The sequence below is a fragment of the Sciurus vulgaris genome (assembly GCF_902686455.1).
Source record: "Sciurus vulgaris genome assembly, chromosome: 8".
Lineage (NCBI taxonomy): Eukaryota > Metazoa > Chordata > Mammalia > Rodentia > Sciuridae > Sciurus > Sciurus vulgaris.
This window is the reverse complement of record NC_136468.1, coordinates 136,385,573-136,398,538: the sequence shown is the minus strand read 5'-3', so window position 1 is coordinate 136,398,538 and position 12,966 is coordinate 136,385,573. Positions and strand designations below refer to the sequence as shown.

At 46.2% G+C, this 12,966-nt stretch overlaps 1 protein-coding gene and 1 long non-coding RNA gene across 2 annotated transcripts in view; one reads left to right on the top strand and one right to left on the bottom strand.

Annotated features, from left to right (window-relative positions):
- Positions 1-9,042, bottom strand: part of ACACB (acetyl-CoA carboxylase beta) — a 119,010-nt gene extending 109,968 nt beyond the window's left edge. Inside the window, exon 1 of the mRNA XM_079151250.1 lies at positions 8,417-9,042. The gene's annotated coding sequence lies outside the window, so the exon portion shown is untranslated. The remainder of the gene's footprint in view (positions 1-8,416) is intronic.
- LOC306668260 lies at positions 5,386-7,780 on the top strand. The gene is made up of 2 exons (XR_013765797.1): positions 5,386-5,757; positions 6,828-7,780. It is a non-coding gene; the product is annotated as an uncharacterized lncRNA (long non-coding RNA).
- Positions 9,043-12,966: the final 3,924 nt, after the last annotated feature.

Sequence of the window (12,966 nt, the reverse complement as noted above, 5' to 3'; positions counted from 1 at the left end):
AGTGTATACACAGCGGGGGGTAAGGATGCCTTCCCCTCCCGTAGGTGAGCTTCAAGTGGAGCAGTTTAAGTAAAGCAAAGGAGGAAAGCGGGCCTGCCATGCTGACTGCGCTCCCCAGTGTTCTGGGCTCTGTGCTAAGCGCTTTATCTAAGATCCAGCCCAAGCCACTGTTTTCTCTCACCTGGGCAGGCTTCCTGACACCTGCCTGCCCCCAGTCCACTGTGTATGGATGAGCCAAAAGATCCTGTGAGAATGTGCAGGCACCCTCGTGTCTTGATTATGGTTTTCGAAGTACTCATCCCACTGAGAGGGACCAGGACCTCTTGGAGAAATGGCTGATTTGATAGCCATTCATTGACAGGAGCAGAGATGTCCATGACCCACTGAGATATTTTGTCCTGCCTGAAAACAAGGAGCCTCCCAGAGTTTGCCAAAAAAGGATGATGATAGCAATGGATCGAAAACCACCATCAAATACCTTTTTCAAAGCGGGAGTCATAGTATTACTCAAAACAACCTTACGGCTGCCTTTGGCGCCTCCAGAGCAACTCATTATTCAAAATCAAAAGAAAACTCACCTTTATCAAAGGGATTGTTTCAGGGTGACCAAATGCTTGAAGAAAGTCACACATTTATAGAACGATGACAGCTAATAAGTGCAGGACTGACTGGAGCAAAAAAAAAATCACCATTTGCAACCAGTAATAAACTTACAATGATCTAGGCTTTGCTGACCAACGCTTCGTAAAACTGTTTGCTGAAAGGGTGATGGAGAACATCTTAGGGGGGTCAGGCTGAAGTCCCCAAATTCACTTATGAGCCCCATCACGCAAGGGAGAAAACTGGACGCCATGTTTTGACATGATGGAGTGGAAACAGCAACACCTCTCGGGCTCTCTCTCCAAGGATCTGAGTCAAGCCCCCGGGTCTAAGTACTTACTTATAGGACAGAGGGACACGTCAAATGACACTTCAGAATTGTGATCAGCCAAATGCAGAATGTAGAAAATTCTACAGGACTAGTACTCCAGTTTTTTTCAGTAACTGGCAGTGAATAAAGGGTGCAGGTGTGGTGAGGATCACAGACTGAGACTTAATAGACCTCTTGGGGGTCCCAATTTGAACTGGTTCAAAGACCAATTTGAGACAACTGGCGGACAACTGAGCATGAACTAGGTGCAGTCAGCTGTCCGCATCCACGCGTTCTGCATCCTCGGATTCAACCATGCATTGAAAATATTTGAAAAATTAAAAAAAAAAAATGTTCTTTTCTCTCGTAATCAATCATTCCCTAGCCAATATAGCACAACTATTCATATAGCACTTACATTATTCTAGGGACTATAAATAATCTAGAGGTGTTTTTCTCTTGGGGGGCTACTGCAGATTGAACCCAGGCCTGCTCTACCACTGAGCCTCATCCCCAGTTCTTGGATCCTGCTATGTTTCTGAGGCTGGCCTTGAACTTGTGATCCTCCTGCCTCAGCCTCCCAAGTTGCTGGGAGATTACAGGGGTGTGACGCAGTGCCTGGATACGTCATACAACTTTATGAGGGACGTGAGCTTCTGTGGATTTTGGCATCCTGGGTCATCAGGGAAAGGGAGGAGGTTCTGGAACTAATCTCTTCCAAATCCCAAGGGATGCCTCTACTAGATTAAGGAATTGTCATTGTGTTGGAGATCATTTTGGCTAGGTTTTTTAAAAAATCCTCATCTCTTTTAGACATATGTACTAAAATATTTATGGACAGAAAGATATGATATCTGGCTGTGAGATTTACTGCAGAAAAACAGAACTCAAGTTAATGACAAATATGCTGAAGTATTTTGAGGGGAAAATATACTAATGACTGCAATTTATGTGAAATACATTAAAAATGTAGATAGTGAGGTGTCAATGGCAGAATCCAAGCAGGGGGTCCACAGGTAGTCACTGTCAAATTCTATTTTTTTTCAAATATATACATATATATATTTTTAGTTGCTGGACCTTTATTTTATTCGTTTATTTATATGAGGTGCTGAGAATTAAACCCAGTGCCTCACATGTGCTAGGCAAGTGCTCTACCAGAGCCACAATCCCAGCCCATGAAATTCTTTCGAATTGTTCTATGTTTCAAATATTCATAATTAAAATGTCAGGGAACAATAGAGGGAGAAAGTTCCGTGTGTTGGCAGACGAAACACCAGGAACAAGCCACGGATGGTTACTGAATTGAGTACACACGGGTGTTCGCTGCCGTTCCCTCTAGCCCTGAAACACTCTACAAGTTCGAGTTTGGGTATACCATCGAGAAAACGATACGTAAAATGAAATGCCAGGCATCCTACCCAGGGAGCACAACCCGAACACTGGTAGCTGACGCTCCCTGGTCCTCACCGTCCTAGGCACATCGTCGTAATCTTGTGCCACCCCATGATACCGGTACCATGGAAGCCTTATTTTGTTCAAAAGGGAAGCTGGGGGTGAACTTACCAGTCACCCTGGCAGTACGCAGCCGACCTGAATTTCCACTTTTCAGTGGTTTCTTGTGTTCGTTCCCACGGTCCACATGGCCCTGGTGATCTGGCCCTTCCCTCTGCACATGCTGCTTGGAATGTTCCAGGACGTTCTTCCCTCTCTGCCCAATGCTCTCCTCAGCCTTAGCTGGCTATCTCCTGCTCCTTTTTCTGTCTCTGGTGTCCGTCTTGCCATTTCGGACCCATCCTGACACTCCACCCTCTGTCTTATTCCTATCACGTCCCTTTTCTTCTTGCTAATCATCAAAGCCGATGCAACCATATTTTCGCCAGTGCACACACTGATCTCCACCCACGGAACGTAGGCTTCCAGAGGGCAGGAGTGGGCTCGCGGCATACGGAAGGGGCAGTCCACGCTTGCTGGGAGCTGATTCTAGCCGGGTGTTGTCCGTGTGCCAAGCCCACCCCTCCTGCCTACCTGGAGGGTCCTCCAGTCCCACGGAGACCACAAGGGTGTGAATGTCAATGTGTGGCACCAGGCTGCTGGCTCCTTGGTCTCTTCCTCCTAGGACTTATCACAGGTAGTTTTTTGGGGTCACTGTCACAGGTGTACCTGGCTCCCCAACAGGAAGGAGAGCTCAGTGAGAACAGATGGGGCTCAAAACCCATCTGGCTGGGTGTGGTGGCGCACACCTGTGATCCCAGAGACTCAAGCAGCTGAGACAGGAGGACTGAAGGTTCAAGGCCAGCTTTAGCAACTTCACAAAGCCCTATGCCATTTAGTGAGACCTTGTCAAAATAAAACATGAAAAATGGCGGGGGATGCAACTCAGCAGTAAAGTGCACCTGCGTTAAATTCCCAGTACCAAAAAATGTTTAAAAAGCCAGATGGGAAGAAATTAAAGGGATACGAATAGGAAAAGAGGAACTTAAGCTGTCACTATTTGCTGATGACATGATTCTATATTTAGAGGATCCAGAAACCTCCTCCAGAAAACTTCTAGAACTCATCAATGAATTCAGCAAAATAGCAGGCTATAAAATCAACACGCATAAATCTAAAGCATTTTTATACACAAGCGACGAAACAGCTAAAAGGGAAATGAGGAAAACAACTCCATTTGCAATAGCCTCAAAAAAAATAAAATAAAATACTTGGGAATCAATCTAACCAAAGAGGTAAAAGATCTCTACATTGAAAACTACAAAACATTGAAGAAAGAAATTGAGGAAGACTTTAGAAGATGGAAAGATCTCCCATGTTCTTGGATAGGCAGAATTAATATTGTCAAAATGGCCATACTACCAAAAGTGCTATACAGATTCAATGCAATTCCAATTAAAATCCCAATGACGTACCTTACAGAAATAGAGCAAGCAGTCATGAAATTCATCTGGAAGAATAAGAAACCCAGAATAGCTAAATAGCTAAAGCAATCCTTAGCAGGAAGAATGAAACGGGGTATCGCAATACCAGAACTTCAACTATACTACAAAGCAATAGTAACAAAAATGGCATGGTATTGGCACCAAAATAAACAGGTAGATCAATGGTACAGAATACAGGACATGGACACAAACCTAAATAAATACAATTTTCTCATACTAGACAAAGGTGCCAAAAATATGCAATGGAGAAAAGATAGCCTCTTCAACAAATGGTGCTGGGAAAACTGGAAATCCATATGCAACAGAATGAAACTAAACCCCTATCTCTCACCCTGCACAAAAATCAACTCACAATGGATCAAGGACCTTGAAATCAGACCAGAGACACTGCATCTTATAGAAGAAAAAGTAGGTCCACATCTTCAACATGTCGGCTTAGGACCAGACTTCCTTAACAGGACCCCCATAGCACAAGAAATAAAAGCAAGAATCAATAACTGGGATAGATTCAAACTAAATAGCTTTCTCTCAGCAAAGGAAACTATCAGCAATTCGAAGAGAGAGCCTACAGAGTGGGAGAGTATCTTTGCCACTCCTACTTCAGATAGAGCACTAATTTCCAGAATATATAAAGAACTCAAAAAACTCTACACCAAGAATACAAATAACCCAATCAACAAATGGGCTAAGGAAATGAACAGACACTTCACAGAAAAAGATCTACAAGCAATCAATAAACATATGAAAAAATGTTCACTATCTTTAGTAATAAGAGAAATGCAAACCAAAACTACACTAAGATTCCATCTCACCCCAATTAGAATGGCGATTATCAAGAATACAAGCAACAATAGGTGTTGGCGAGGATGTGGGGAAAAAGGTATTACTCATACATTGCTGGTGGGACTGCAAATTAGTGCAGCCACTCTGGAAAGCAGTGTGGAGATTCCTTAGAAAACTTGGAATGGACCTACCATTTGACCCAGATATCCCACTCCTCCGCCTATACCCAAAGGACTTAAAATCAGCATACTACAGAGATACAGCCACATCAATGTTCATAGTGGCTCAGTTCACAATAGCCAGACTGTGGAACCAACCTAGATGTCCTTCAACTGATGAATGGATAAAGAAACTGTGGTATATATATACAATGGAATATTACTCAGCTATAAAGAATAATAAAATTATGGCATTTGCAGGCAAACGGATGAAATTGGAGAATATTATGTTAAGTGAGATAAGCCAATCTCAAAAATCCAAAAGAGGAATGATCTCACTGATAAGTGGATGATGACACGTAATGGGGGGCAAGCATGGAGGAAGGAGGGACTGTATAGAGGGAAAAGAAGGGTGGGAGGGGTGGGGGGGAAGGGAAAAAAGAACAGAATGAATCAAACATCATTACCCTATGTAAATGTATGATTACACAAATGGTAGGCTGTTACTCCATGTACAAACAGAAACAACATGTATCCCATTTGTTTACAAATAAAAATAAATTTAAAAAATAAAAAATAAAAAAGCCAGGTGGGCCTGGGTGTCACCAGCACATGATTACCTCTGGCCCCAGCTTCCCAGCAAGCTGGCACCTGAGGAAAGGCAGCACAGACACAGGGCGGCATTCAGTAGACCCTTGACAGACAAAAGCCTGCTGAATAATGACAAAAGCTGATCTTTGTCCAGCACTTGCTACGTCTGAGTCTCGGGCTGTGCTCTTTCTGTTTTCCCTTTAAAGGTCCACAGAACCTCTGCCGGGTGTGCTCTCACCTTACAAATGATGACACAGGCCCAGAGGGGGCGCCTGCTGGACAGTGGACAGGGTCACGTGGTAGTGAAGCGGCAGAGCTGGGGCTGTGCTGGCCCGTCCAGCTCCAGCGTGCGCACAGGTGTCAGCGCTTTCCCCAGGTAAGTGCCACAGGCTCTAGCGGACCTGACTCTGCTCAGGCTTCTCCTGGCGGACTCACACAGCACCCTGGGAGTCTGAGCGCCACTCACTGTCACGCACACACACACACACTGCTGCACAAGAGCCCCAGCCCGCCTCCAGGGTCCTGCAAGGCAGTGAGGAAGGTGCCCGTTGAAAATGTGTCTAATGTTCCCCGAGGGTGGCGTGGGATGCCAGTCCTGAAAGAGGGTCCCTCCTCTGTCAAAGGAAAACATTTCTGGGGCCAATCCCAAAGTCACGTCTTGTAGACTGGCACGGCGCCGTGGCACACGGAAGGCTCTGGAGGTCCCGCTGTAAGGAGTCTGGACCCCATGTGGGGTGGACCAGAGCCCCCGTTCCACCTTTCCCGGGCTCCCACTGCACAACAGGAGGGCTCCAGAAGCCCCCCTCTGCTGGAAGGTGGAAATAAGGGACCAGCTTTCCTTCCAACAGAATGGGGAGAAAATTCTAGAACTGCTGAAGGCTCCTTCCCACCACTGATTATTCTAGCTACTACCAGAGTCTGCAACTGATCAACTTCCAAAGGAAAAGGAAAATGTGTCAGATTGTCCTTTAATATCACTCTAACTCCGGAATTAGTTGGACTTTAAAAGGCAGGAAGTGGTGTGTGGTGGCCCACGCCTGTAACCCCAGCTACTCCAGTAGCCAAGACAGGAGGACCTCAAGTGCAGGGTCAGGCTGGGGGCTTAATGAGATCCTGGCTCAAAACAAATAAAAAGGACTGGAGATGGAGCTCAGGGGCAGAGCGCTTGCCTGGCATGTGGGAGACCCTGTGTTCCATCCCCAGCACAACGATGAATAAATTAAGTAAAAAATAAATAAGAGACCATTTCTAGAGTGCCGTTGTTCCTGAGGACCAAGCCCAGGTCTGGGGCTAAGGTGTGGGGGCCACAGGGCAGGACTTAAGGAGCACAGCAGACCTGGGTGGGGGGCTCTGTCATTTGTCATCTGATTGCCCTGAACCTACCAGGGAAATCCTCTGGATCTTGGTTTCTGGCCATGGAACGAATAGATCATACCTCTTTCCCAGCACTTCGTCAGAATGATCCAACACCTGGCACATACAGCTGCCCAACAATCAAGACCTCAGGTTTCCAGCTATGCTCTGCCTGCACTCTCTAGTACAAGCCTGCCCAGACTCCTAGAATAAATGAATTTTGCCCATCTGCCTAGAAAACTCGGGCTCTAGATATGCAGTTTACTATTATCATAGCATACAGAGATCTGCAAGAACAGTGTGAAATATACATGAATGCATTTTTCAGATCAAATGCAAGATTTCTAACAGCATCCAGGGTTCTCTGAGTACAGAGAAGTCACCTTTGACGTGAGGTGTCCTTGACGACATTTAGAGGAAGCTTCAGAGCCAGGTATCCCAAAGCATTCCCTGGGGTAAACTTGGAGGAAACTTCCATTCAAAAGAAACCTCCTCTAACCCCAGCAGTCTGAGAAGCTCCTGTAATGTAACATTCTAATTTTGGTCTAGAAGCTAAAGGTGATAAAGATATATCAGGGAGTTTACTCAACCTCTGAGCAGGAACAAATAAAATGCCTTCACGCAAACCTAAAGTACCCACTCAGAGCTTCTCAAAGAAAATCAGATTGGGGACATTGTTACTGCTGATCATGTGATTTAGGATTAGATGGGTCTTCCCACTGAAAACTTGGGAGACATCGGTAAAGAAACCGGGTCTTGTAAAGAATTTGTTTTTGAGGTTAGAAGGAAAGCGCAACTTATAAAACCTTTCTGTTTTCAAATCAAAAGTCCCGAGTCCCATTTATGTTTAATGATAATAATGGGAGGGACAAAAATGAAAGATCCATTGTGCACTAAGTGAGGGAGCAGAAAACGGGGGGAGATTGTGGCAAACTCTGCTCTGTGTCTCTTGGGGTCACAGGGCTATCACAGGCAAGGCGACAGCTCATTTGAGCTTCTGCTTTTAGACTCTTGTTACTTTGCAATGCTTTTTTAAAAAATTAAAAGAAGATCATGTCTTCCTAGCAGTAAAGGAGTGCTACAGATGCTCTACTCTTAGGGTCTTTTTTTTTTTTTTGGTACTGGGGCTTGATCCCAGAGGTGATTTGCCACTGAGCCACATCCCCAGCCCATTTTATTTTGAGACAGGGTCTCACCAAGTTGCTCAGGCTCTTGCTAAGTTGCCGAGGCTGGCCTTGAACTTGTGATCCTCCTGCCTCAGCCTCCAGAACTGTGGGGATTATAGGTGTGCGCCCATGGCATCTGGCTAGAGTCTACTTCTTAAAAAGGAGCAAGTTGGAGAGAGGGAGCAGCTGTCAGAAATAGAGTACTTTCCCTTGGGACAGGAGCTTTGAGAGAAGAATTAAAAGCCACAGAACTGCATGAAGTGAGCTGTGGAGGGCAAGGAACACGCACGCACATGGTGGATCCCCAGCAACCCAATCAAGGAAGTGGAGACAGGCCCCTCTCTTTTGTCTGCTTTACGTTCTGAGGTCTTCCGGGCAGCAGCCCTCAAACAGGGTCGGTCCCCTAGGAACCCCGAGTGCCCGCTTTTGCACTGGGGCTGCTCTCCGGCTACACCTGATTCCTGCTCCCTCGGACACTGGCCGGGTCTGACCCCAGGGAGGGAGGGGCTGACTTACCACTTCAGTGCTTCGGCCCTTCTTTTCCCATGTCCTCTCAACTGTGTGTTCAGGGCGACATTTTCAAAGTCCCTTGTTTGCTAAGGGCCTGAATCTAAGCCTGCCGGCTGCTCACTGCTATGACTTTAAATGTCACTTTTAGATTAGCTGGCCCCTGCTGTTTAAAAATATCCCCGGAGCACTTAACCTTCAAGGTACTGAATGGCAGCAACAGCTCAGGCAGCTGAGGCCCACACCAGGCCACTCCAGGGCGGGATCTGCTTTCCACCTTCCCGTCCTCGTCCTCTAACTCGCTTTACTTCCAACTTCAGAGATCTGACCGTGTGGCATCTGAAGTTCAAGCTGTCACAAGCAATAGGAACAGAGTCATTTGGGCCCTCCTGTGACATGCTGTCCACAGGCTGCCGGTCGTGTGAGAAGCAGGCTCACAGAGAAAGGGCTGACCGGGGAAGGCGGTTCCCTTTAAAGGTCCGCTGGCTCCCCTCCCCGGAAGATTTGGCAGGACCCTCTGAAATCACGCCACTGAAGGAGACCTTTCTGATTCTGGGGACTCAGAGACTGAAACAAAACAAAACAGAAAAACACTCCCTCCCACTTGGGGTCTACTGGCTCTTGCTGGGCCTGAGCAGAGGAGAGGAATTCGACACAGGCTGCAGTCACAGAGTGTTCTGAGGCATGTGGGACAAAGGTCAGCTCCGGTTCCAACCTGAGCAGGCCGGGCAGGAGCAGGCAGGGAAGCGTGACCACACAGGAGAGCGCTGTGCCCAGCGGGAGGGAGGGAGGGAGGGGAGGGGCGCTGGCAGCCCCTTTGTGTAGCAGAGAAACGCCACACTGAAAAGAGGGAAAACTGGCAGGAGCTGCTGGGCAGGTGGCAGGCGCCCCGCCTGAGCTCCTTCACTTGGGGCCTTATTTTTGATAAAGAAAAGTCATCAAATGTTGGGCTTCTTGGGCTTTTCTCCAGAGAACTTGGAGCATGAAGAGGACTCCATTTCTGCTAGGCATACAGGAGCCTCAGGATCCAGGGCCAGAACCCCGAGAGCGGCAAGTCGTCACTGCAGGACCTGGGGCTAAAGCAACAGGTCCAGTGCTCAGCACGCCTGCATGCCTGGTCCCGGGGAGGTAGCCCTCGTCAGCATTCTTAGACTATTTATTAAGACAGCTTCATGCAATCCCCTGAGAGGGGCACTACTTAAATCCCTTTCCTAGGAAAGCCGTCTGTAACTAACTGTAATGCAATTAAAAAAAATTCCCTCCCCAGTGAGGATGCAGCCCAGCCGATCAGCGCTGGCCTAGCACGTGTGAGGCCTGGGTTCCAGGCCCAGCACTGCAAACCAACAAGTCTCCTTCCCGATGAATCCAAATAATTATGATCCAAAATATTATGTAATAATCATGATTAATAATTATGAGGCCCTCAGCAATTTAGCAGGACCCTGTCTCAAAATAAAAAAATAAAAAGGGTGGGGATGTGGCTCAGTGGTAAAGTGCCTCTGGGTTTAATCCCCAGTACAAACCAACACACCAACAACAGACTAGCCATACAAAGAACCCTGTGACAGCTTATTCTCCCTTGACACTAAGACCAGATATTTTCTAGAATACCAATGGAAGTTTTTTTTTTAACTATATATTTTTTAGATTTTGATAGACCTTTGTTTTATTCATTTATTTTTATGTGGTGCTGAGAATCAAACCCAGTGCCTCACACATGCTAGGTAAATGCTCTACCACTGAGCCACAACCCCAGCTCCCACTCCAGCCCCCACACGGAACTTTTAAAACCAGTTATTCATAAATTCTTCTCACCCAACACAAAATTATTAATAGAAACACAGATCTCTTCAAACATATCCTAGATTCAGAAAGTCATATACATCAAATTATTTGCCAAAACAACAAAAACTCATAAGTGACCACAGGGACTAAGGAAACAGGGCATCTGGGAAGATATCGGTCCCACTGCAAACAGACACTCGATAACAATGAGGTGCCCGTCCCCAACAAGTTAAGAATTTATGGCGGTGGGGTCTGCGTACGTCTTATTTCTGCATGCTGGGGCTGGAACTCCGGGCTGTGTTCATGCTAGCCAGGGGCTCTACAGTGAGCTGCAAGCTCCTGAATTCACTGTTTTTTAAAAAATCCTCTAAGCTTGAGGAGCACTAACCACTTGTTTGAAGCCTCCCTTCCTCCTCGCCAATATCGCAAACGAGAGAGACAAAGGAACAAAGGAAATATGCAATCGAGAAGCAAAGAACTTAAAGGTAGTGTTTCCTGGTCTGGCCCACTCACCAGTACTCACAGTTCCACACATACTTCAAAAATTGAAAATTTAGAGCAGGGGCACTGGCCATGGTGGCACATGCCTGTAATCCCAGCAACTCAGGAGGCTGAAGCAGGAGGATTTTGAGTTTGAGGCCAGCCTCAGAAATTTGGTGAGACTCTGTCTCAAAATACAAAAGGACTAGGGATATAGCTCAGTGGTAAAGCATCCCTAGATTCTAGTACAGCAGGAAAATAAACATTTAAAAATTTTAAAAACTAGAGTTGAGGGTGTATAGCTCAGCTCAGTGGTAGAGAGCCCTGGGTTCAATCTCCAGTACCACAAAAAATAAAGAAAAATTTTAAAAACTAGCTTTGGTGTATAACTGTGGCAATACATGTCTATAGTTCCTGAGGCCCAGGTTCTACTCCATCACCAAAAAAAAATAAACTAAAATAAAGTTCCAACACAGATTATCTACAATGCAATGTTAAATTGTGAGACCCAAAGTAAAGCGTCAAAGAAAATGAGGCCATCTCCAGCAGGCAGACGTGCCAGTTCTGTTGGAGGCAGCTCAAGTCAACGGCCCCTCCAAAGTAGCCCAGCGCCCTCCTACCTGCTTTTCCTCATACATCTGGAAGGTTCTGGCACAGACGAAAAGCCATTATCATGCAAAAAGTTTGCTTCTCCACTGAAAACCCAAAGAATTTCATCCCCGGAGCAAACTGAAGCAGATAGTGAATTCTAAGCAGGAGAAAATATTATCATCCAGTCTATTAAAAAAAAAAAATTGCACAAACAACTCGGTCCCCGACTTTGCCCCCAATGGACCCAGATCAAAACCACCGTCATGAACTTTCACACAATTAATTTACAACTTGGGGTTCCCAGTGTACATTTGCATAATTGACTTCCTTGGGTTAGCAATCCCCAAAGCCAGAAAGCCAGGCCCCTGGCCACCACTCTCTCCCTTACCTGTGAAGGTTGATGCGGACACCTAAGCGCCATTTGCGCGCGTGGAACTCTCCAGATCCACATTCGCATGCCAGACCTCGGTGTCCTAGCTCTGCATAGGTCGGTTCCTTCACGCAGACTGCTCTCCTTTCTCTTCCTGGCCTGGAATCCATCTCCTTCCCTCCCTTCAACACAGCTCAGACGCAGCCTCCCCTGGGAACTTTCTTCTTTCCTGGTCTGATTCAGCCATCGCCTCCCTCTTGTTCCCAGCCTGTCAGTGGGAACACAAGGAAACTGGCTCCCAAGCTAAAAGCGATTTTCACATTTGCTAAACATTTGGGTCGGGGGAGGGGGATCAAAAGCTATCAAGACACGTGAAAAACATGCCAAGAACAAATTTCAGTGTTGACAAATAAAGTTTTATTGGAACACCTCACCTGTTTACATTTTGCCCTTGGTGCTTTGTCTACAATAGTTGGGCAGTTTACAGAGACCAAGGACTGTGAAACCTGAGATTATTCAGTAACTGAACCTTCAGTGTGCCAAGCCAGCCTGCAAAGCGGACTGCCTTTTTTTTTTTTTTTTTTTTTTTTTTTAGTATCTTTTAGTTGTCAGTGATCTTTCTTTTAATTCATATGTGGTGCTGAGGATAGAACCCAGGGCCTCACACAAGCCAAGCAAGCGCTCTATCACTGAGTCACAATCCAGTCTCACTGATAGCCTTTTATTCATTTTTATGTACTAAGCATTAGAAAAATAATCAGTGATTAGGAGCTGAGCATGGTGGCAAATGCCTGTAATTCCAGCAACCTGGGAGGTATGACATGGAGGTCAGTCTGGGCAACTGAGACCCTGTCTCAAAATGAAAAAATAAAAGGGGCTGGGGGTGTAACTCAGTGACAGAGTCCCAGGGTTCAATCCCCAGTATCACTAGATAATCAGTAATTAACTTACATTTTCTCCTGGGGGACCATAGGTCCTTTAAGATGTTTTCTTTCCCATTTACGGTTTCACTACGATTCCTAAGTTTGAATTTTTGTTGTTGGTTTGGCACTGGGGCTCGAACCCAGACACTTTATCACTGAGCGACATTCCCACCGCCACCCCTCGTCCTCATATTTTGAGACAGGTTCTTCCTAAGTTGCCAAGGGTCTCACTACAATGCTGAAGCTGGCCTCCAACTTGTCATCCTCCTGCCTCAGCCTCCCGAGAGGCTAGCAGCCACAACACCAAAGGTTCTTAACACCAAATTGTTTGCTTCTTGCATTTTTATATAGCAGTCACTCCCACTCATAGCATGGCACTTTGCAATGCTTTTGGGAAGACCCCAAAGTGA